We start from the raw sequence: 22737 nt of genomic DNA, 5'->3' as shown, positions 1-22737 counted from the left end.
GCTCCCAAAGCTCTGATTCAAGCTTTCGCAATTTTGCTTATCATTCAATATATCTGTCACTGAATTTTTTGTTCCCCTCTTCGCCCACATTCCCGTCTTCTCCTGTACTTTCTTGGCCAACAGGTCCTTCCATCTGTTAGCCAGCTGGTGGAAGAGGAGGAGGAAGGGAGGGGGAATGGAGGGAGAGGGGTTGGGGCGCTGCTCCACCCGGCGGTGTGTTACTCTCAACAGTCTAACTTTCTCCCACTGACTGTAATGACTCTTCTGTGGGTGTCATTAGGGCCTGACCCAGGGCGGGGGTCAGCTCCCTGCGTGATGTCACAGACATCCCAATGTTGAACTGAGAGAAACAAAACACTGCCATAATGTTTATCCATATTCAGGGCTCCAGACTAACTTTTTTTACTAGGAGCACAGTGGCCCCTAACTTAAAATTTTAGGGGCGCAAGCAGAAAATTTAGGGGCGCACACAGGGTTTTTCCTGGGTCAAAATGGGTCTTCGGTGCTCCCCAAAAAAATTTGTGCAGGTCGAGCTATTGAGTGAGTGATCAGCAGCTGGCCGCTCTGTCCATTCACGCACCTCACAGTTGTGTATTGATCAGACAAGAAGACACGCTTATCAACTCCAGTGTTTCCCCTACCATTATAACAGGGTGAAATCTCCACCCGCCACTCTGTAATTTTCGTCTACCCCCCCCATCAACAATTCTCGGCTCGCGTGACAGAGCGATGCGCGCACCGACATGGAAGTTCTGCCGTGATGCGCGCACACGGGTGAGCACACCATTTGGTCGCAGTCTGGAGCCCTGATATTGCAACACTACTTTTGTGTCACCGGACAAAAAAATGACCAACTACATTCTGATTGTAGTGCGGAGAACACATCACCACATTTAACAAATCTCACTGGCTTGATGTTCAAATACGAAGAGAGCACACGCACTTCTTGGTTTATAGTGCGACTTGAAATGGCTCCAATACGAGCATCAGATGTGATTAAGATCTCCTCCAACGCCAGAGTAAGCAACAGCGTCCGGCTCAATGAATGCCATTGAGCAAAGCCTGTGTGTCCAAAGGTGTCAGTCATCAGGCTTTTCTTCCTCCTCCTCCCCCTCTTCACTCTCCTCTTTGCCTCTACCTCTGACAGACAGGTTCAGGGCAGAACTGGGGTCGACAACATGTAACGTGACCCTGTCCAGCGTTCGCTCTCGCCCTCTAATGATCTTGGCGTCACTCCCATTCCCACTGTTGGTTTAACCTGATGTTAATGTGCCCATTCTGCACTTCTGAAACAACGTTGTTGTTTTTAAACAGCCCCATCTAAAATGAGTCAAAAAAAGTCTAAATAACTACCATTGTACAATGAAAGGATTATTTGTAGGAAGTGTATGCATAAATGTGAATAACATTACAAAAATAATCAAACAAATACATAAATGTGATAAAAAAGAAAAACAAGGTGAGAATTCTCCAAAGACAAAGACACCAACAACTGAAAACTTAATTCACTATCATTGATGACGAATTGTGCAATTCACACTGTATTCTGCAGACAATATAGTGCAGTGATAATGATAATAGGAGCACTGTTGGTCGCTCGTTCCGTCTAATTTGCATGTTTCTAAAAGCAGTTCCAGACCTGTATTGCCATGGAAACTTGCTCGACCTTTCACCACTGGCCGCGCTTCACCTGTCAGCAACTGATCCCCTCCACCCAACCATCCACCCCCCTTCTACCCTCACTCTTGAACAAGGTCGTGGCGTATGTAAACTCCTTCACCTGGTGCAACAACTCACCCCCAATGGGGAAGTGGGAATTTCTGTATTTACTCATGAAAGCCATCCTTGTCAACACCAACATAGTTAGTAATTTAAACAACAGTTAGAGCCTTTAGTAAGCTACATATGAGGTTTAAATCAAAAGGACAAATCCCAGCCGTACCCGACGCTGTGTCAGTTTGCTTGGTGTAACCAGACCACTGCTTCTTTGTGTATGTGTATCCTTTGAAAGTCAATCTTGAAAAATGGCTCCCAACAAATCCACATGTTCTCCCTCCTGGACGACCCACCTTATCATGGAAAAGGGAACCGTGTGACCCTGGGAGCAACGCTGTCTGGGTCATTTAGCTTCTGGCTGGGTCTCAAATAGCAAATTGGTCCCAGGCATGAGGCCAGACGACATGCGAATGACTAGCACCTCCTGTATGGAATACGCTACTTTGGTGGATTAGGACACTTCATTTATGGAAATGTTTACTCGTTTTGGTGTTGACATTTCTAGTTGATTTAAGGCCACCTACACAATCAACAACCACCTATATTTACTTATACCTTTTCGTTTAAAAAGTAATGTCGATATATCATCATCTGGTGGGAGAGATCCGTAGACCAGTCATGGAAAATCAGTTTCATCTTTCACATCGCAGTATTGGTCGACTTCTGCATTAAGCCAACAACTGTTTCTTGGATGCCGCTCTTGGAGATGCACTTCGTTTCCCTTTCAAAATGTTCTGCTGTTCGTGAATCCCCCCATGGTTCTCAAGAGAAAGGCAGAAGGAGAAACAAACCCAGATGATTTCTTTGGTCCAGGCTTTGAAGTTTTATGGTACTGCGGCTCTACGAAGCCTCAGAGGGCAAAGCCCAGACGAGCCTGAGTCGCATGAGACAACTGCAGACCACCATTTCATATACATCTACATGCTGTGACACACATGCTCATGGTCAGTAAACTTATTAGCATCTAAAAAACATGTTCTCATTCTCAATGTGAAAGGGAGATCAGAATGTGTGACAGTATGGGCCATTCACATTATATTGACCTCATCTCAACAACCCCCCCCCCACACACACACAACTTTCGCTGCCGGACTCCCACATCCTATTCAGATCCTGTTGGGTGATAGCCCGAAGTCTTCCCTCATTCAATAAGATGCCTGTCCATTCTAGCTGAGGTTTCCATGTCTCTCCAAACACAGAGAGGCTAGCTCGGAAGAAAAGTCCACCAGAGAGAAATCCCATCTGTGTCCTCATCCATTCTGCTGGTGGGGACATGAGCAAACAGCTTGCTTTCACCACCCTGGCAACCCTTTTTCCTTCACACTGGCAAACCATTTGAATCTACACACACACTGAATCAGGGTTCTTGCCGGCAGACCCAACACCCTCATGAATTGAGACTTCCTGGCTCTTTGTGACGATGGTAGCAAAGCCGTCTGAGAAGCCAGGAGATACAGACGGGAGGAAACCTGATTTTCTGAGCAGTGAAGAGATCTGTGGACAGGAAGACGTAGTCTAAATAGCAAGCCTTTAACTCTGGCACAATGGGGTTATATGCAATGTTTACATATGGTAATCATTGTTCAGACATAAAGACGTGCGTTTTTTTTTAAAGGTTGAAAACTTTATAGTTTGGAGAACTAAAATATCATGTTTAAGATCTGCAGATAAACATTAATGCATACAAATGTGGTCTAAATCCAATATCTTTTCATCTCCAGTATTCGTCTTGTAACTTTAAATGTTTTGTTAAGAAGCAAAAGGAGCTTTGAAAATGCTGCCAATCCATTGTTTAGTCTAAACTCAACTTCATCGTCGTGAAAACCTAAATATATGTATATTTGTTGAATTTTAACAGAAGATAAAAATGTAACGGAACAGGTGCATAATGTGTTAGTGGTCTTATTCACTTCACGACAGTTTTTAAATGCAGAGGCTGCCTCCGGAGTTCAAAGCATCATTCCTCTTTCAATTGCATGTCACATAGGCACAGAGCAATGCGATGGGAAAGTTCAGTCCCCTATTGGGAAGTTTGCTTGGACAGATTGGACAAATATTTCTTTTGTGTGGTCGTCTCCTTGCCTCTGTTCGGCCCCGACAGCCACAGAAGAGGGAGTGAACAATCCAGACTGCACTACATTACGGGCTGGGCGGCTGTTCTGTCCAAGACACATGGCTGTCTCACCAGCTGTCTGTCTGTTTACACTTCCCCACTTGCCTTAAGTATCAATTAGGTTTATGGGGAAAAAGAGGCTAATCGTATAGCGTGGGCGAAATTCAGATTTCTAACTATACTACATCTTAAGAGAGGTTGACACCACTCAAGAGAATAGCATCAGATAAACTGAGCAAAGGCAATTATGCTCCAATGAAAACAAGCCAGGGACGAGAATTTTGTTTGATGTCATTTAAAAGGACAAATAAATTCAAAGCACCAATTTTAGTTTTAACAATTATTGTTTTTGACGTCATACCCAGTTTTAACAGCCAGTCATTTAAAAGTTCCCATCCCAAGAACAAAACACTCTGGTCCATTTATCTGCTTTTCATTCCAAGAAAAACTTCAGACACAGTAAGACAAATTCAGATGTCTTTTGCACCATATGGTGCCATCTCCAGAGTGGAAGGATCTGTAATAGCACACCAACTGCAAGGACAAACAGCAGCCCGCACCACATGTTCCTGTAAATCAAACCCTGACCGCTCTTCCGTGTCAGCGTCTGACATGCAGCACTAAAGGGCAGGTAATACCATTATGATCACTTTGTAGTCTTGCTTTGCAACCTGCTCTGCAAAGCAGAGAACATTATTATGATTCTAATTATTGTAACAAACAATGACAAAAAAACTCAATAATATTAAACGAATAATATTTTAGTCTTCGCTGTACGAAAGTGCCTCTCCAGCCTCACATCTATCCTTGATATCCTGTCAAATCACTTATAGCCTTTACATTGTAGTTCCCTGAAATGATGCTACACCCTAACATAATGACTATAAAATGACCTATGTTTGTATTTCTCCTGTAATCTGCCAAAGTTGTGTGTTTAAGCGAATATTGAGTTATTATTTCTGAAAATTATCTAACCAGGGATTTTCCATCTTTCAGCAGGAACTAGAGACAGGATGTAAAACAACAATGGATGAATGACCCAAGTCAGGCCACAACTCAACTTTAAGGGTATCTCACCAACTATGCATATCATCAGAAACACTCCAGGGGGATACAGAGTTACCCTCCTTGAGCAACATCATCTGTGCCCTCTTGTGGAGGGCTGGCACAGTTCATCCTCACACCCAGTATCTCTCTGTTTGGGGAAAAAGACACCGCTGTTGGCAAGATACGTTCATTCTAACCTCCTCTTTTCTCTCGCCGCTCTGCTTTCTTTTTCCCCCTCACAAGAACTGGCAAATCACAAGCACCTCTCAGATTCATGGAAATGTATCACATACACTAGCATGAGCCCACAAACCCCCATTGTTTGGACTGAACTTGAAAGACTCTTAAACTTCAGCGTGCTAAGTCCAACCACAAACTGGCATCATGGAGGAATACTTCAATCGCTTCAATGATTTATCCTCATCATTTACTCGGCCCCTCTTTGAGATGAGCCATATGTGACATAAATATCAAAAGCAATATAAAGTTGGACTACAGAGGCAGATACTGGGCCACAGAGATGATGCGAGAGACAAACGATGATTCAGAGTGCTGATCTTGTAATGGGAATCTACAGAATGAGAGAAAACACAACAGTCAGTACACATAAGTCATTAGATATAGTGTTGACATTTTTGTGTTGTAATCAAAACAGTGTATGGCGCATATTCAGTTTCAGGACTGAATAACTTGATAACTGCCTCTTTGGGCTGTTATTGTCAACACATGAGGTCTAAACTGAACCGATCCTCATTGGAGAGGTTGAGGGAGAGATTTTCAAAGGCTGTAAGTGATAAAGTGAACCGACCTCTCAAAAATTGCAAGTGACATGGCCTGTAAGACTAATGAAGCTATTGCTTGCTATGCAAGCTCATAACCCAGATTCCATAAAGTAATAATGGTGTTTCTATATATTCAGCACTATGTTGCTTTGGATACCAAAAACTGTTTCCCTCTTACCCCATAAATCTGTATTGTGTTCATGTTCGCTCTTGCGCCGACACCAATGAGATCATGTACTATAAAGTTTGACTGCATGCCTATGCTGCAGTACATATTCTATAAACTCACACTTACAGGTCACAGCTTTTTTTAACTCACTTCTCTGGATCTCTTTATGCTCCCTACTTAAAAGCAGACAAAATGTATTGTGGCTGCAAAAATGTGCCGTTTGAGGTAGCCTACCTGCTGTGAAACCTTCTGACACAACATTTTCTTTTGAGTCAACTCTATTCCCATGGTTTAAACAACCTGCTGAGGTTTTAGAGGAACTCAATTTGGATAAACATTACAATTTTCAGGATTTGAAATTACCCTAAAAAGTTAAGCTGTCCTTTGGGTGAATATGGTGGAAAAAAATACAATCCGGGACAGCTGTTATAGACATCCAATCACTCTTTGCTCAAAATCATAAAATTTAAAGTGGAAAGCATTTTCGTGCAGCCAGAGCTAAAACACTTCTCACTCACACACTTAATTTCATCCGAGCTCTACCATAAAAAAAAGTGCATGGGAACTCTTCTTCTTTGTAATGTCGATACTATCAAAACATCAAATCGTAACATACTCCGTCACAATAACAAATCTGACTTGTACATTTTCCGGTTCGTCCATTTAGCTTCCATTCAACTAAGCTGAAACTAATTTATCACGACCCCTGAATAATTCTCCTTCACATTGCTGGGAGACTGAGATCAGACTTTTGGCAGCATGAGTCTTTGATGAGGGGAAACGGCGTCATCTTAGTGTTTGGAGAGGAAGAGAAGCAAACACTTCCAATGTTACTCAAACTGTGACGATTAATCTGTCCTTGGCCTTTTCCCCTGCCATGACGTACAAGGCAGTGGCCCCTAACCATCATCAACTGACGGACGCTGATGACAAGTCGTGCAATAAGAGAAGCAACAAAAGTCCACTCATACACTACCTGCTAACTAATGGATACGATCCACTAGATTCGAGAGAAAATGAAAAGAAGCAGCAGGTGTGAAGCAGCTCAAAGCCTTCAAACGTCTGCTGGCCTCAGTATAGACGTTCTCTGGTCTCCTGTGGTCAGAGATCCATTTGAGGTTATTGAACAAAGCCGATCTCGCAGCTCCTCCCCTCCCGACTGGCCAGAAACACAATCATCATTCAGTCCTACTCCACCCTTTTTCTGCATGCTGTCCCTTGGAGCCCTGATGAAGTAACACGAACACTAACAAAAGAGCCTTTATAGCCAAATCAAATGATCTTATCGGGTTGTTATTTATACCACTTACCCAGTTTTAGGACGTTAAGAACAATGGGTTACCTGGAACTTGTAACTGCTGAATACTTCATGAACGTAAGAAGGGAAGGAAAGGAGCCAGAGCAAACCGTATTTGGTTGGAAATTCTTTAAATCAATAAAAGCTTTAAAGATCAATTTCGAATTATTGTTTGTGTATCGGCAATGGGCTTTGTTTTTTTAATAGTGGTACTATGATAAGGGCGGAAATAATCAAGCCACATTGTTAGAATTTATCATCTAAGGTTTAGCAACGAGATTCCTCACATGGCCTCATGTCAAGGCCATGATATAAATCTACAGATTTTTTTGTAATCTGTCAAGTAAGACTTGACCATTTATTATCCTTTCTAAAATCTCTCCATTTTACATCAGACAGATATGTTTCTCCTGTCCTCAACAAAGGAACACAGAGACATGACAACGCTTTTCCTGGAATATGAATCTAATGAGCATCTGCTCTGGGAACTGTTGTCGGTGTACTCTGATCATATTTGATTGGTTATGTTAAATCACACTGATTACTAAACACATGTCTTATTGCATCTGGATTGAGATACATTCTACATTACACTGAGGGAGCTTTTAGTTGGATGTTAGAGACAAAGCAGTTTGACCATAGGAAGACATATGATCAGGTTAACAGTGCCTGCCACAATATTTTCTTTAAATCCCCTGCAGACTGAAATGAAACACATCCACTCACAAACAAATCATTTCCATGGCACTGTGCACCACCAAACCAAGATTGGATCCTCACAATTGAAACAATAATAAAGCTAATAAGAGGACAAAAAGTCCCTGGAACCAGAGGCAGGCAATGAGTTTGGATGAGTCATCTGACCCAGGTCTAAGCCTCACCCACCACAGAGCCTGCCAATGTGTAACACACATATACAGCCCAGTCTTTGAAAAGATCCCCAAGCGTCTGGAACACTGACCACATCATGGTCAGGGAGAGTAACCATAAATTAGTCTGAGAGAAAGAAAAGGGAGATACAGACAAGACAGCTCAGACTACCGTTCTCACACACTGAGGTATCACAATTTAACCTTATAGCGCAGAGTACTGTCGAGGCTCTCGAGCATGCTGGGACTTTTACAGAGGTTTGACTGGAAAGCCTCACAATCAGCCAGAGATGACAAAAGGATTTCATCCACTATAATTCTTCTGGATTTGCTGAACAACTCTTTGGAACAACATTACATACATGATATGATGATCCAGATAATCAAATAATCACTTGCTAATCCCAGGAGTGATCTTTTCCTCTCAAACACAACACACCAAAAAGGGATGAGCCATTTCCTAGTAATGTATCATTCAAATTCAGACTGACACCTTGATCCCAATGGAAACATAATTAAATAAACGGATGTGTATACCATGTGCAGTTGTAAAAGAGAAGGCCAATGTACTGCCACAGCAAGCAGCTGAACATGTTAGGAAAGCTATTGAGCTAGAAACAACATAACACTTGTTTGACACAGGCAGGTCCTTCCAAACCCAAGAGCCTGAGCTATCCACCCGACAGTGATGGATATCTTCTGGTTTATAATGTTGGTAAGGATGGTCAGACATCATTTTCATTCTGCTGCCTGAAGATTAAACAGTTCCAACTCAATAGAAAATGGATGTAAGATGTGTTCCTCAAACTTAAATCCAAATATGACGTATGCTATACAAGTAAATATCGTTACAATTATAGTAACAGCTACATAAACACAATCACGCAGCTACAAAGTCTTTGCTCGTTAACGTTAATTAGCTAAACGAGTCCCGTTATGTTACGGAATAAAGTCCCTGCATCATAATAGCAACACAGGCCAAGCCAAGCTCTTCAACACCTCTACACCATGAGTGAAGGTTAAAAGTGTCTTCTTATCCGGATAAATGAACATTTAAAAACAGCAAACTAACAGTCAAACAGAACATATCACCGAGCTAGCTTACCTCCACACGGTGCTCTATCGTTGAACTTTAACGTGTCTCTCCTGCAGTCATATTAACATTAGAGTGACAGAGCGAGTCACGTGGTCCTGCCTCAATTAAGATTGCACGACAAACTCTCACAGGTGTTTTGTGGATATTCGACGGTAAAAAAAAAAAGTCAATAGGTGAAGATTTTCACGTCCATCGTCCGATGAAGAAAATGACAAATGAAGATAGCAACAGGAAGTGAAAGCTATGTAATATCTAAATTGACCAATGAGTACTTAATACATCATCACAGCCTCGAGCCTGTCGTCAGGAAGAAGAAACAGAGGAAACGGATGAAGAGGCTTTATTTGTGTATAGTTTATAGGGCATTTTTTACAAGAAAAAGATTTTTCCTGCTGCCACGTTTGGTTTAAGAGACATAATTGCAACTTGTGATCATTGCAAAGGTCTTTACTGTGCAGGAGGTGGAATCATTTTAATTCAATTACGGCTGTATTGTCTTTGACAAATCTGGAAATATCTCCAAAACAGCAGACACAATGAGACACAACTCACTGACAATTAAATCGATAAATAAAATTAAAATACAGGTTTATTATTCAAAAGTGCAAGATCGTACATAATCAACAACAACAAATGCCATTAAGCTTTGATAGGGTGGCACAAGAGTACAGCTATATCCTCTTAAGTATAATGCTCAGTGTAACCCAATGCCAGTTTTCAATCATTATGCATATATATCTGAATCAAACAGCATATGTTTTTTTGGTCTTTGATGTTTCTTATTAATCATCAACTATCCAATTATATGTGGTTATCAAAACACAGACTTCAGATTGGAGTAAAAGTAAACCCACTGAACAGCTCGAGTGTCTGAATCCGCTCCGTAAACAGTGACATGTCAGACTTGTGCTGTTTGTCTTGGCTTTTACTGATAATTCAGAAGGACACATTTAGTAAAACAAACTGGGCTACTTTAGAGGAGCAAAACTTCGACCTTGGCTTCAAATAACATCACGGAGAACACTTCAACGTTCATGTTGATGACAGACTTGTAAAAAGTTAACAGCTAAAGAACAGTGGAGGTTGATTTAATGAGCTTTGTGGAACCAGGCAGTTCACTTCCATGAACACGAATAGCAAAATCCGGGTTGTTGAATTTCTCTTAAGATCAGAGTCAGAGAAATGTCTGGACAAGTTGGGTTTTTCATTTCAAGCAGGGAACGATACCAACTTCATATGCCTTCAAAGCATACCTCTCTCCCACCATAGATATATGTGTTCTGTACATCAGGATAAATCCACGTCGGGTCAGTTGTAAATTAAGACCCGGGCCAGCCTGCTGACCATTGATGGTGGTCTAGATCGCCCTTTAAGTACAGTGATGTCTGCCGCTATTCCTGGGTGGCCTCTGGAGTGGCTTTGAATGGTCCTGGACTCCTGGTGTATAAAGCCTGTACAGTAAACATACCTTCAGAAGATATTAGATATTTCATACTTCAGACTCCAGAGAAACTTTATGAAACTTGATCCCTCTTGATTCACAACATGACATGTGTGTCTGATAAAGATTATATATGAACAGCATGGGGGGTGTCTTTGTATGACATCTGTCATTTTGAGTCTTCATCTTCAACTGTCCCACCTTATTGCAGAACTCCTCATGCCTAGAAATGTTGCTGACATAAGTTAATGGAAGAGAAATATGAACTGATGGCAATCGCACTCCTATAACTCCATCAAAGGGAACATGTAATATGAAATGTGAACATTGTAATATGCAATGCAATATATGTGCCTTTCCTGGGAGGGAAATATTGTGATATAAAGATTATATCAAGGCACCACTTGTTATGCCATGTCCTCAAACTCTTCCACATATCTTTCAATCCCACATCCCTTTCCAATGAGCACATGATGTGCTGAAATACATCGGCCATAAATCAACGTTTGCAGTGAAGCGATTAGTTTGTTCTTTTAACAGATATCAACTTCATTGAAATTGGACTGAGAGAGTCAAGTAGCTTTGTGACTATATCTGTAACGCCCTGTTCTGTGTCTCTATTTTTTCTCAGTGTCTCCTCTGTCTCCTTGATTGTTTCATTCCCTGCACCTGCCCTCAGCCACTCTTGTCTCGTTAATGTCTCATGCCGTACACCTGTTTCCCCCCCTATATTTTGTCAGTCTTTCCCTTGTCTCCTGCTGAATTGTTGTCCGTAGTCCTGTCTTTCTTGTTATTAGTGTATATTCCTGACCTGTCTGTTCTGACCCCGTCTGCCTGCCCTGACCTCCGATTCTCTGCCTGCCCACCCCCTTTTGGACTTGTTTGCTTTTCGGAACCCTTTGCCGCAGTTAAGAGTTTTTATTATTCACATTGTGTCTTGTTCCTCTGCGCATGAGCTCTTGCCTCTCGCCCCCCGTGACAACATCCCTAGAGACAGACTGAAGGGTTGGGTTAACAATACAGCAACACTCAGTGGGGTTCGAATGGAGGGATCAGACTGGGAGGCTGGAGGGTGTGTCCATGATGTGTGTGTCTGTGGAAGCCGACATCGCCTGTGTAACATTCAGACAACCACAGTTTAACTAACACATGCCTAGGCAAACACACTTACGCAATGTCGTCTTCTGTGTCTCTGTCAGCACCACAGTACGTGTCAGGGACACAAAGTTAGATGGATCATGTATCTGGGAAAGCCTGTATTAAACATAGTCTGTGTCATGATATCTTTAAGCATTTAAATCATGAGTTTAGTGTCGGGACGACAATCTAAATTTTTTCATTTATTATATTTGCATGAAAAACAAAGCACATGACATTAGAGTCAAAAGAATTGGGACTTGTGAACCAAAATATTTTAATTAATATAACAGCATTCCTTGTGTTCCTTTCACAACACTACATCTTTGAACAGTGCATATCAATAAACGCCTAACATGAGTATAGTGCCTTCACAATGTGAAAATGCACGAGGCCTACAAAAAGAATCTGTCAACAAAATAATGCATCCGTTTCTGGATTCCACATGGAAGTGCAATAGCATGCTATAAAGCAAACTAAAATAAATGGTCCATACTCTGATGTAATATTTTGACATTTTATCATACAGTTACATTAAAATGTCTATGAAATATCTGTGAAAAAAGTATATAATCTTTTTTCCGCCCATTCATTTGAGTTATAAAAATAATTTTATCTGCACACAATTTTAAAATGTCCAGTGGTTTGCATAATAGTTTGATTGGATCAATGTCTCTGGTCTTCATCACTAGAGGCCTGTAAAAAAGACAAAAACATCAGTCTCCTAGAAACTAAAATCAGACATTTAACCGCTAATGAGAAAAATAACTAGGGCAATTACTATGAAACAGACATTTAATATTTGACCATGTCATAGACAAACATGAGGTGGAAAATGAAGCCTGGTGCTGCCCAGCGTAGGCTCCAACGACATTATTTCCCAATATATTGTGAGAGAGCAGTGGACGGAGTGACTTAAACAGAAAGCTTTGAGTTTGGTTGCCGTGGCAATCGTCTCTGATAGCCAAGCAGCAGCAGTAGTCTGCTCTCAGATCTCCCTCCAGACTGGCACGCCGACACTGGGAACTGTGGGCACCTCCAGAACCACAAGAAGGAGAACCGCAGACGACCTCAAACTAGACAGACTTTCTCCTTCTCGCAAATGTTGAGGCTGAGAGTTGACGCTGTCTGCTGCGTGTAAACTTAGAACCCGAGTGACTTAATGGAACTGGGCAACGGCATTCCTGTCTCCACACATGAGCGACCTCCACCAATCGCATCGCACAGCCACTGTGCCCTCCATTTAGCCTGTGACTGTAATTGAACGGATCATAAATGAAGGTGGAGGCTTCCACAGTCAGCCACCCATTGGTAGTTATGTTGTGGCTCTACAAATGAGGTCATTGACAGACATTGAGGCTCTCTAAACTTAACACAACTGCTTACAATAGCAATATTGGTTTCTGGTAACTCAAATGATACAGCACCTTCTGAGTGAAGCCTGTTTCTCTGAGTGTCATGCTGAGAAGTCTCCAACTGTTCAAATCCTCACCTGAAAACACAGATCTCTTACTGGCGTCGCGTGTACCACCTGCGAAAAAAATAAAGAGAGAAAATGTGTCATGTAAGGTAAAGGAGGCATAAGGACAATGGAATAATTCTATATATGGGGAAATATGTTTCTTACCTGTCTGCTACGAGTTATATGACAAACGCAATACAACTACTGTATCTTTCCATTAAATATGAAGCCTGGCTCTTTCTTGCTAACAAGGTTAACCTGGGCACTGAGAAACTGGGATTACAACGCATACAGAGGGAGTGATGTCATGCTCTCTTCAGGTATTACTGAACTATATCTATATTTAGCAAATAGCTGTTATATTAATACTTTAAAAAGGTTGTGGAGAACCTTTAAATATCAACTAAGTCAGTTGCACAGATTGTTTGCTGTTGTTGATTTTCTTCATAACTGAGGCTAATTTGTAGCATAACATCTCAGTTTTTTTCCCAGCACTGTAACTGGTGTATATGCTCAAACATGTACACCAGTTACGACATCACTGAAGCTTCTGCAAAAAGTGATTATTGGGAGATTAATAAAACAAACTATCTTCAAACATTGTGAATATGAAATCCTATAAGCTATCTTGACAGATGTATAATACAACATACTGTTATCACTACTGTCTATCTAGTGAATGCCGATGTTGAACTGACTAATGTGCTTATCCGCAGCTGTAAAGGACAATGGAGTCAGGAGTGAGGGAAAGGACGGACTTCTTTCATCTGCATTGTAGTATGTGTGGTTGCACCATTGTGGAAGTTTATAGAATAACAGGAAATAGCTATGGATTTGTCCCCCATTATTCAGCTCTTTACCATACACTTGGCGCCAGCTCAGACACATCTGCTGTGACACTGGGAAGCCACTGCGCTAATGAAGTGAACCCTACTCACACACTAAGTACAGACTAAAACACCCAGAGTAAACCCCTTTATGGGCAATCATGTTCACACTCTTGGTATATTCTGTCCAGCCTCCTGCCAGAAAAAATTAAGTAATTTGGATTATATTTTGAGTAATTTGGAAAGCTCAGCCTTAAAGTAAGTAGAAAGTAGGAGATTTCTCTGATTGTTCCTCTGTTTTTGGATCCTAATTTGAGTGTTTGGTTGCCATGGTATTATTTAATAGGTCAACATTACCTCTGAGAAAACTGAAAAAATCTGATTGAGAGGTGCAAAACAAGTTAAATATCTTACATTGACGAATGCAATCCCTCACATGTTTAATACACACACTTTCACATGGACACGCACAAAGACAATTCCATTCCAGGGTCCTCTGGGATCGCTCTCACGCCAGAAAGTGCTTTGTCACGCCTTGTGGCTGTTGAGTCTCTTTATTTTTTTCCCGTCTCTCGATCTCTGTGTCTCAGCGGCCTCTAATTCAATGCGTGGCTTATATCCTTTCTCAACATACCATTACCAATGCCACGGCTTAGAGCAGGTCCGCAGGGGCTATTAGGAACATGTATTCATCTCTTTTGCGAGATACACATTTTGATTATCACTTTTGAAAGAATTAACATAAAAAAACAATAGCTGTATCAAGCTGTCGTTTATATTTATGTAGACAATGTGCCAAGTTTTACTGTATTAAATAAAAGAATACACCAAAAAAAAGGTATTAAGACACGCAATCTGCTTGGTACATACCGTGAATAATAAGTTAAAACCCATACTAATGCTGCGACGATTCACTTTGCAGCATCACTTCACCTTTTGCTTTTAGATGTTTTAAAACAGAAAGTTAAAAAGAAAAAATAACCACCCGGGGATTTGGTAAATAAAGGGAAAAAAAATTTTTTTGGGGTCCCCTTTTTCCCTTGGAGAAAACAAAACAAAAAAACATTGAAGCAGAAGCCGGGGGGGAAAAAAAATTTTAAACCCTTAAACCCCAAAAAAAAAAAAAAATCCGGAAAACCTGGAAAAATCCTTCATTGAAAAACCCCGACAAAGCCTTTAAAAAAACCTGGACACCCTTTTCCAAAAAAAGAAAAGGAAAAAACCCAAAAAGTTAATCCAGTAACCCCTTTAAAGGTCGGGGGGTTTTTTAGGGCATTTTTTTTTGGAAAAAAAATTTTTACCGGAGCCCCAAAATTTTTTAACCCCTTTTGGTATTGGGGGCCCCCTTTTGTTTTTAAATTTTTAAAAAAAAAAAAATTTCTTTATTTAATTTCCAAATTTTTTTTTATTTTTTTTTGGATTATTAAATCAATTTTTTGGGCCTGGGTTTTTTCCTTTCAAGGGGTCCGTTTATTTAAATTTTTTGAAAACTTTTAAATTTTTAAAAGTTTTATTTAAATTTAATAAAACCAAACATTAAAAAAATTTTTGTTTTGGTTGGTTTTTATTTAAGGGGTTTTAAAAAAAAAAAAAGGGGGTTTTTTCAAAACCCTGTTTATTTTCCTTAAAACCCCAAAAAAAAAAATTTTAAAAAATTTTTCCCCTTTCACCATTTAAGAAAAAAATTTTTTTTCCAAAACCCCCAAACCCAAAAAACCAAATTTCCCAAAAATTGGGAATTTGGGGAAATTTTTTTAAAAAAAAATTTGGTCCCCCCCCCAAAAAACCTTAAAAAAAGGGAAAAATTTTTGGGTTGGCCCCTAAAATGAAAGGTTTCCCCCCCCATTTCTTTCCCAAAACCACCCCAACCCCCCAAAAGCTTTTAAACCCAAAACCCCATTGCAACCCAAAGGCCCCCAAAAATACCCAATAAAACCAAACCACAAACCCCCCCAAAAACAAAAAAGAGAAATCACAAAATTTTTTTTTTTATTAATTTTGAGAATTTTTTTTTTTTTTTCCCCTTTTTCCTTTTCCCAAAAGGCCCCTTTTTCCCGGGGGAAAGGAAAAGGGGGGAGGGGGGGGAAAAATTTGGGGTTTCCCCCCCCCGGTTTTCCTTTCGTTCTTCCCCCCCCTCGGGGGGGGCCCCCTTTAAACCAAAACCCCGGTAAATTTTCCAAAACCCGGGAACTAAACAAAATTTCCCCAAAAAAAACCCCAAAAAATTTTTCCCGGGAAAAATTTCCCTCCCCAAAAATTTTAGGGGCAAAGAAAAAAGGGGCCCCCCCAATTTTTTTCCCCCTTTCCCCCCCCTTTTTCTTTAAATTTTTCCCCGGGGTTTCCCCCCCCACTTTGTAAAGGGAAAAAAAAATTTTCCCCTTTAAAAGGGGTTTAAAGTCTTTTTCCCCCCTAAAACCCTTTGGGGGCAGGGCCCGACAAATCTTTTAGGGGCCCCCAAATTTTTGATGGAGCCCAAAAACCCCCCCTTTTGTTTCCCAAAAAACCCCCCTTCAAAGGGCAAACTTTTAAAACCCTCAACAAAAATTTTAAACCCCGAAAAAAAACCCCCCAAAAGTTTTCCCGCCGGGCGGTGTCAAAAATCAGGCCCTTTTTTTTCCCCCTTTCCCTCCCTTCCCCCCCCCGGGATGCAGCCCCGGGGGGGGAAATTTCACCCTTTTCCAGGGTTTTCCTTTTATTTCCCTTTTAAAAATTTTTTAACCTTAATTTTCACCCCAAAAAACCTTTTTTAAAAGGGACAAAATGGAAAAAAATTTTTTCCTCTTTGAAAAAAAAGGGGGGAAACAAAAAATTTTTTTTAAAAGGAAAAAAAAACAAAAAATTTGAAAGGGCCCCAAAAAAATTTTTTTTAAATTTAACAAAATTTGGCTTTTTTCCGGGCCCCTTTTTTTTGTTTTAAACCTTTTCCCTTTCCCCTTTTTAAAAGGGTTTAGTCTCCTTTTACCCGGTCAACAACCCCAAAAACCCAAAAACCTTTTCCAAAATTCCCTCCCAAAAAAAGGTTTTTTCCCTTCCTTTTCCCCCCAAATTTTTAAAACGTTCCCGGGCCGGGGCCAAAAGGGTTTTTAAAAAACCCTTTGGGAAAATTGGGTTTTCCCCCAAGCCCTTGGGCACCCTTTTAAAAGGGGACCCGGTTTTTGGCCCTTTTTTTGTTCCCAAAAGTTTTGGGGTTTTAAAAAAACCCCCACTTTTAAAAAATTTTGGGAAATTTCCCTTTTGGGGGAAAAATTTTTTTGGGTGACCCCAAAAAAAACCAAATTTATTTAAAAAAACTTTTTTAAAAGAAAAATTTTTTTAAATTTAAGACCAAAAAAAATAAAATTTATTTTCCCCAAAAGATTGCAAATTGGGGTTTCCAAGTTTTCAGCTTTAAAATGTTTGGGTTTTGGAAAAATTTTTTTTGGGGCGGGAAACCCCAAATTTTTTTTTCCCCTTTTTTGGCTGGGGACCCCAAGGGGCCCCCAAATTTTGGCCAGGCCTAAAATTTTCCTCAAACCCCCAACCCAGGCGGGCATGAAAAAATTTTCCCCCTTTAAAAAAATTTAAACGAGGGGAAACATTTTTAAAAACCACCCCCCAAAAAAACAAATTTATTTAAAATTAAAATTTTTGACCCCTTAAAAACCCCCAAAAAATTTTTGGCCCCCCAAACCTACCCAGGTCCCGTTTTGGGGGTCCAACCCTCTTCTGGGTTTTTTTTTTTTAAACCCCTTTTTCCCAAAAAAAAACCCACTGTCCCTTCCGGGAAAAATAAAAAAAAACCTTAAAAGGAAAACCAAAAAACCCCCTGGGATAGGGTTCCGGAAAACCCCAAACCCAAATTTGGCCAAAATTAAAAACAAGACCTTTTGGAAAGCCCTTTTTTGGGGGAAAAAAAAGGAAAAAATTTTCCGTTTTTTTAAAAAAATTATTTTAAACCCAACCTTTTCCTTTTTAAAAACCCTTTTATTTCAATTTTTAAAATAATTTGGGAAAAAAATTTTTTTTGGGGAATTTTAAAAAAGGGGCTAAAAAGGGTTTAAATTCTTTTAAACAATTAGGTCAAAATTTCTTTTTTAACCAAAAAGGGGGGAAAAATTTTTTTGGGAATTTTTTTACGTTTTTTTTTTTTTTGTTTTCGAAAAACCCCCCCGGTCAAAGGAAAACCCCGGGGGAAACAAGGGTTTTTTCCCCCCTTTAATTTTATTTGCCTTGAAAATTTTTGGGGGAAACAAAGATACTGGGCCTTTTTTCCCCTTTCAAACACAAGGGGTGACACCCTCAAAGGGTCCCTTTAAAAAATTTGTTAAAAACCCGTTTTTTATTCTTTAAGGAAAAGTTTTGAAAAAGGGAAGATCCATTCAATTTTAAACCCATCCCAAAAAAACCCCCCCCAAAAAACACAAAAAAATTTTTTGGGGAAATTTTTAAGGGTTTAAAAACCCAAAAAACCCCCAAACCAATTTTTTAAAAATTTTTTTTTCCCCCTAAACCCCCCAAAAAGGGGAGTTTTAAAAAATTTTTGAAAAACCCCCGGTCCAAGCCATTAAAAAAAATTTTAAAACACTGCCCTTTTTACCCAAAAAATTTTAAACCCCCCCACCCCCAACCCAAATATATTTTTTCCTGGGTTTTTTTACCATTTGCCCGTTCTGGAAAAGGGGAAACAAAAAATTTTAAATTTTTAACAAATAAAAAATTTTTTTAAAAAAAAATTAAAACCCAAAAACCCTGGGCCCCAATTTTAAATTTTCAAATCATTTCAAAAATGTGGTTTTTAAATTTAAAACTTTTTTTGGGGCCTTTTAAAACCCTTTTTTGGGGAAAAAATTTTTTAAAATTTTTTTCCTTTTTTTTTTTTTCCCCCCCAGACTTTTAAAAAAACCCCAAAAAAAAATTTTGGGAAAAACCAAAAGGGTTTAACCAAACATTATAAAAACCAATTTTTAAATTCCCCTTTTGGCCCAAAATTGTTTTTTAAAATAAAAATAAAAAACCCCGGGGGAAAAAAGGGGGCAAATTACTTTTTTTCCCTTTCCCAAAAAAGGGAATTTTTCCCCTTTCAAATTGGGAAAAACGAAAAAGCCCCCTTTTTGTTTATGGGTTTGGACCCAAATTAAAATTTTGGTTGGGTTCCCCTTTTCCCCACCAAAAGGCCCCAAAGAAAGCAAAATATGGGGTTTTTTAAGGGAACAAAGGGCCCAATTCGGGGAATTTTTGCCAAAAAAAAAGGGGAAAGGGGTATCTTTTTAAAAACAAAAAAACCACATTTTAAAATTCAAATTTTGGTTTACATTTGGGAAAAAAAGGAAAAGGGTTTTTTCCCCTAAACCCAAAAAAATTTTTTTTTTTTATTTAAAAGGAAAAAAATCAAAGGAAAATTAAATTTTAAAATTAAATTTTTAAAAACCCCCTTTTGGGGAAAAAAATCCGAAAAAAACCTTTTCCCTTTTTCCCCTTTATTTAAAAAAATTTTTAAATAAAACATTTTCTTTTTAAACCAAAGCCCCAATAAATCTTTGTTTAAATTTTCCCCAACCCCCGCAAAACAAAAGGACCCGCCCCGTTCCTTAAAAAACCCCACTTTTTAGCCCTTTTTTTAAAAACCACTTTGGGGGGGTTACTTAAAAACAAAAGTATTTGTGTTTGGGGAAAAAAAAGCCCTTTTAAAAAACCCTTTTTTTTTCAAACCAAAAAACTCAAATTTGGGGTAAAACTTTTAAAAAAAAAATCCCTAAAATTTCCTTTTTAAAAAAATTTAAAAAAATTCCCAAAGTTAAATTGCTCCCCAAAACTTTTGCTTTTAAAATTTAATTTTGGGAAATTTTTTCCCCAAAGGGAAAAAATTTTCCCAATAATTTTTTATTTCCCTAAAAAAAACCCCTTTTTCCTTTTCAAAAAAAAGGGGTTTAAAAAACCCTTTTTTTAAATAAACAAGAGGAAAATTTCCCCAAAAAAAAAAATTTTTGGGAAAAATTTTTAAAAATAAAATTCCCTTTCCTTGGGGAATTTTTTTTTCCCCTTTTAGGGGGAAAACGGGTTTTTTTTTTAAAAAGAAAATTCCCTTTTTTAAAAACCCCTGTTTTTCCCGATTTTACTAACCCTTTTTCCCCCCCTTTCCCTTTTTTCCCCTAAAAAGAACCCGGGCCCAAAAAACAAACCTCCAACTTGGAAAATTAAAGGATGAAAAAAAAAAGTTTGGGAAACCTTTTGGCCCTTTTTTCCGGTTTTTAAAAAAAAAAAATTCAAACAAAGGGGTTACCAACCAAAAATTATTTCCTACTTTTCCCCCCTTACCCCTTTAAAAAAAAAATAAAAAGGAAAAATTCTGGGGAAAAACCCCCAAAATTTGGGGGGGAAAAAAATTTTCCCCCCGAAAGTAAAACTAAGGAAAAAAAAACCAACCAAAAACCAAATTTGGGAAAATTTTTAAAAAAATTTTTAAAAATAAAAATTTGGGATTTTTTTTCCAGGTTTTTTTAAATTGTGGGGGGGATTTTAAATGGGTTTTTAAGGGTCTTTTTAAAAATTTTCAAAACCCGTTTAAAAATTTTTTAATCAAAAACCCCCAATTTAATACTTTCCCTTCCCAAAAAAAGTTTCCCTTCCCAAAGCCAAAAAAAACCCCCCTAAATAAATGGTTTTTTTAAATTTTTGCTTTTGAAAAAAAGGGTTTCCCCCTTTTTCAAAAACTTATTGGGAAAAAATTTTTTACAAATTTGATAAAAAGGTGAAAGGAAATTGGGACAATTTTAAACCCCCCAAAATTTCTTTTTAATAAATTTTCCCAAATCCTTTAAAATTCTTTAAAAAACAAAAATTGGGCTAAAAAAATTAAAATTTTAAGGGAAACCCCAAAAAAACCCTTTTTTGGGAAAATTTCCCCTCTAAACCCCCCCAAAACCCAACCTTTCCCAAAATTTTAAGGGGTTTGGGTTTCAAATTTGGTTTAAAAAAAAAAAGAAAACGTCCGAAATGGGGAAAAAAACCCCGGTTTTTTGGGCTCCCCAAAAACCCCTTTCAAAACCCCCAAAAATTTAAAAAAAAAATTTTTTTTTGGGGACCGGAAAAAAAATTTTTTAATAAATTTAATTTTTCCCTTTCCCTTTCCCAAAAAAAAAAAAAGGGGGCCTTTCCTTTTTTAAAATTAACCTTTCAAAACCCAAAAAAAAACGGGAAAAAAAAAAAATTTTTTTGGAAAATTTTTTGGAAAAGCTATTTTAAAACTAAAACCTTTGGGAAAAATTTTTCCAAAACCCAAAAACCCCCTTTCACAAATTGGAACTGGAAAGGGGGAGCAACTTTTGAAAAAACGTTTTAATTTTTTTAAAAAAGGAAAATTTTTTCAAAAAAAATCCTTGCTTTTTGCCAACCAAACTTTTAATAAAACATAACGCGAAATTTTTCTTTTGTAAAGAAAAAAGTTTCTAAATCCCTTTAAAAAAAGGGTTTTAAAACCCAAAATGAAAAAAGGCCTTTTGGGGCCCTAAAAACCCAAACGGCTTCCCCGTTTTCGTTTTTTTTGGTTTTCCGGGTTTTAAACAAAGGGTAAGAAAAACCCCCTGGCTTCCCTTTCCGAAAACCCCCCTTTTTAAAAAAAAAGCAAAAAATTTTTTAGGCCCTGAGCTAGCACAGCCAAAAACAAACAGGATATTGACAATAACACAGTTAGACTTTCATGCGAGTATTACAAAGACAGGTTATATGACGTACTGTCTATCTCTCAGTCCAAGAAGAACAGCAAGAGGAAAATAAGTGTCAGGCCAATAAGAGTACAGATGAGTGAAAAGTAGTGATGGGCAAATGGCTGATAACTCATCATAAAAAATGTGTACAATAGCAGCTAGATTTTAATTATGATCTTGAATGACATACGCATAAGCTATATAGCTTATATAGCTCTGAAATCGAACAATCTGTTGCCAACCAACATCTTTCGAACTAGTTGCTATATGTGGCAAAACTTAATAAATCTAAATATGAGTAAACCATTACTCCACTTATTGAGATGAAAATGGCATTTTGACAAACAATTGTAAATATACGATTGCTCCATGCATTTCAGGTAATGATTGGCCTCTTGAACACAGGCTTTAGGCTGAGGTCTAATTTAGGTTGAAATTAAATGATACAATTGTAGATTGTAAGAATTTCAACACAACTCGAAGTGTCTTAAGGTAGTAAATAAATAAATAAATAAATGCTATACTGAAAATAAACCTAAAACAAAAACTCAGAAAAACCAGCAATTAGGAAAATCTGGAAATCCTAAAGAAACCTTTATAGGAATAAAAATAAACTTGAGCTATGCTCTAAAATCACAGAGATTTGCACAGATGATAACCATGCATGCATAACTGTGGAGGTGTGGAGAGCAGACTGGTGCCAAGTATAAAAAGCCAGTCAGTGCATCGGCTGAAACCCGGCCAATATTCCGGTGGTAACCAAAATAAACAATGGTTGTGCCTTGTATCACACACATGGCATTACATTACACTAATTATCTTATTCCTACCATACAAATGAACAGTTTCCCCTGGCAGATTTTATGATGGTAACACCCATACAACTCTACACAAGCTAAATTTGATTAAAATATCTCACTTAACACTTACAAAGGAACCGATAGAGGGATTGCTTGGAGAATTTGCTGTGGCGATTGCTTTAGGAAAGTATTGGTCTTTATGAGGCAATTATCACCTAAAGGAGCTGGCGGAGGCAGGG

The sequence above is a fragment of the Pseudoliparis swirei genome, chromosome 16, assembly GCF_029220125.1.
Source record: "Pseudoliparis swirei isolate HS2019 ecotype Mariana Trench chromosome 16, NWPU_hadal_v1, whole genome shotgun sequence".
Lineage (NCBI taxonomy): Eukaryota > Metazoa > Chordata > Actinopteri > Perciformes > Liparidae > Pseudoliparis > Pseudoliparis swirei.
The sequence above is the reverse complement of the archived record's forward strand: the minus strand, read 5'-3'. Positions refer to the sequence as shown.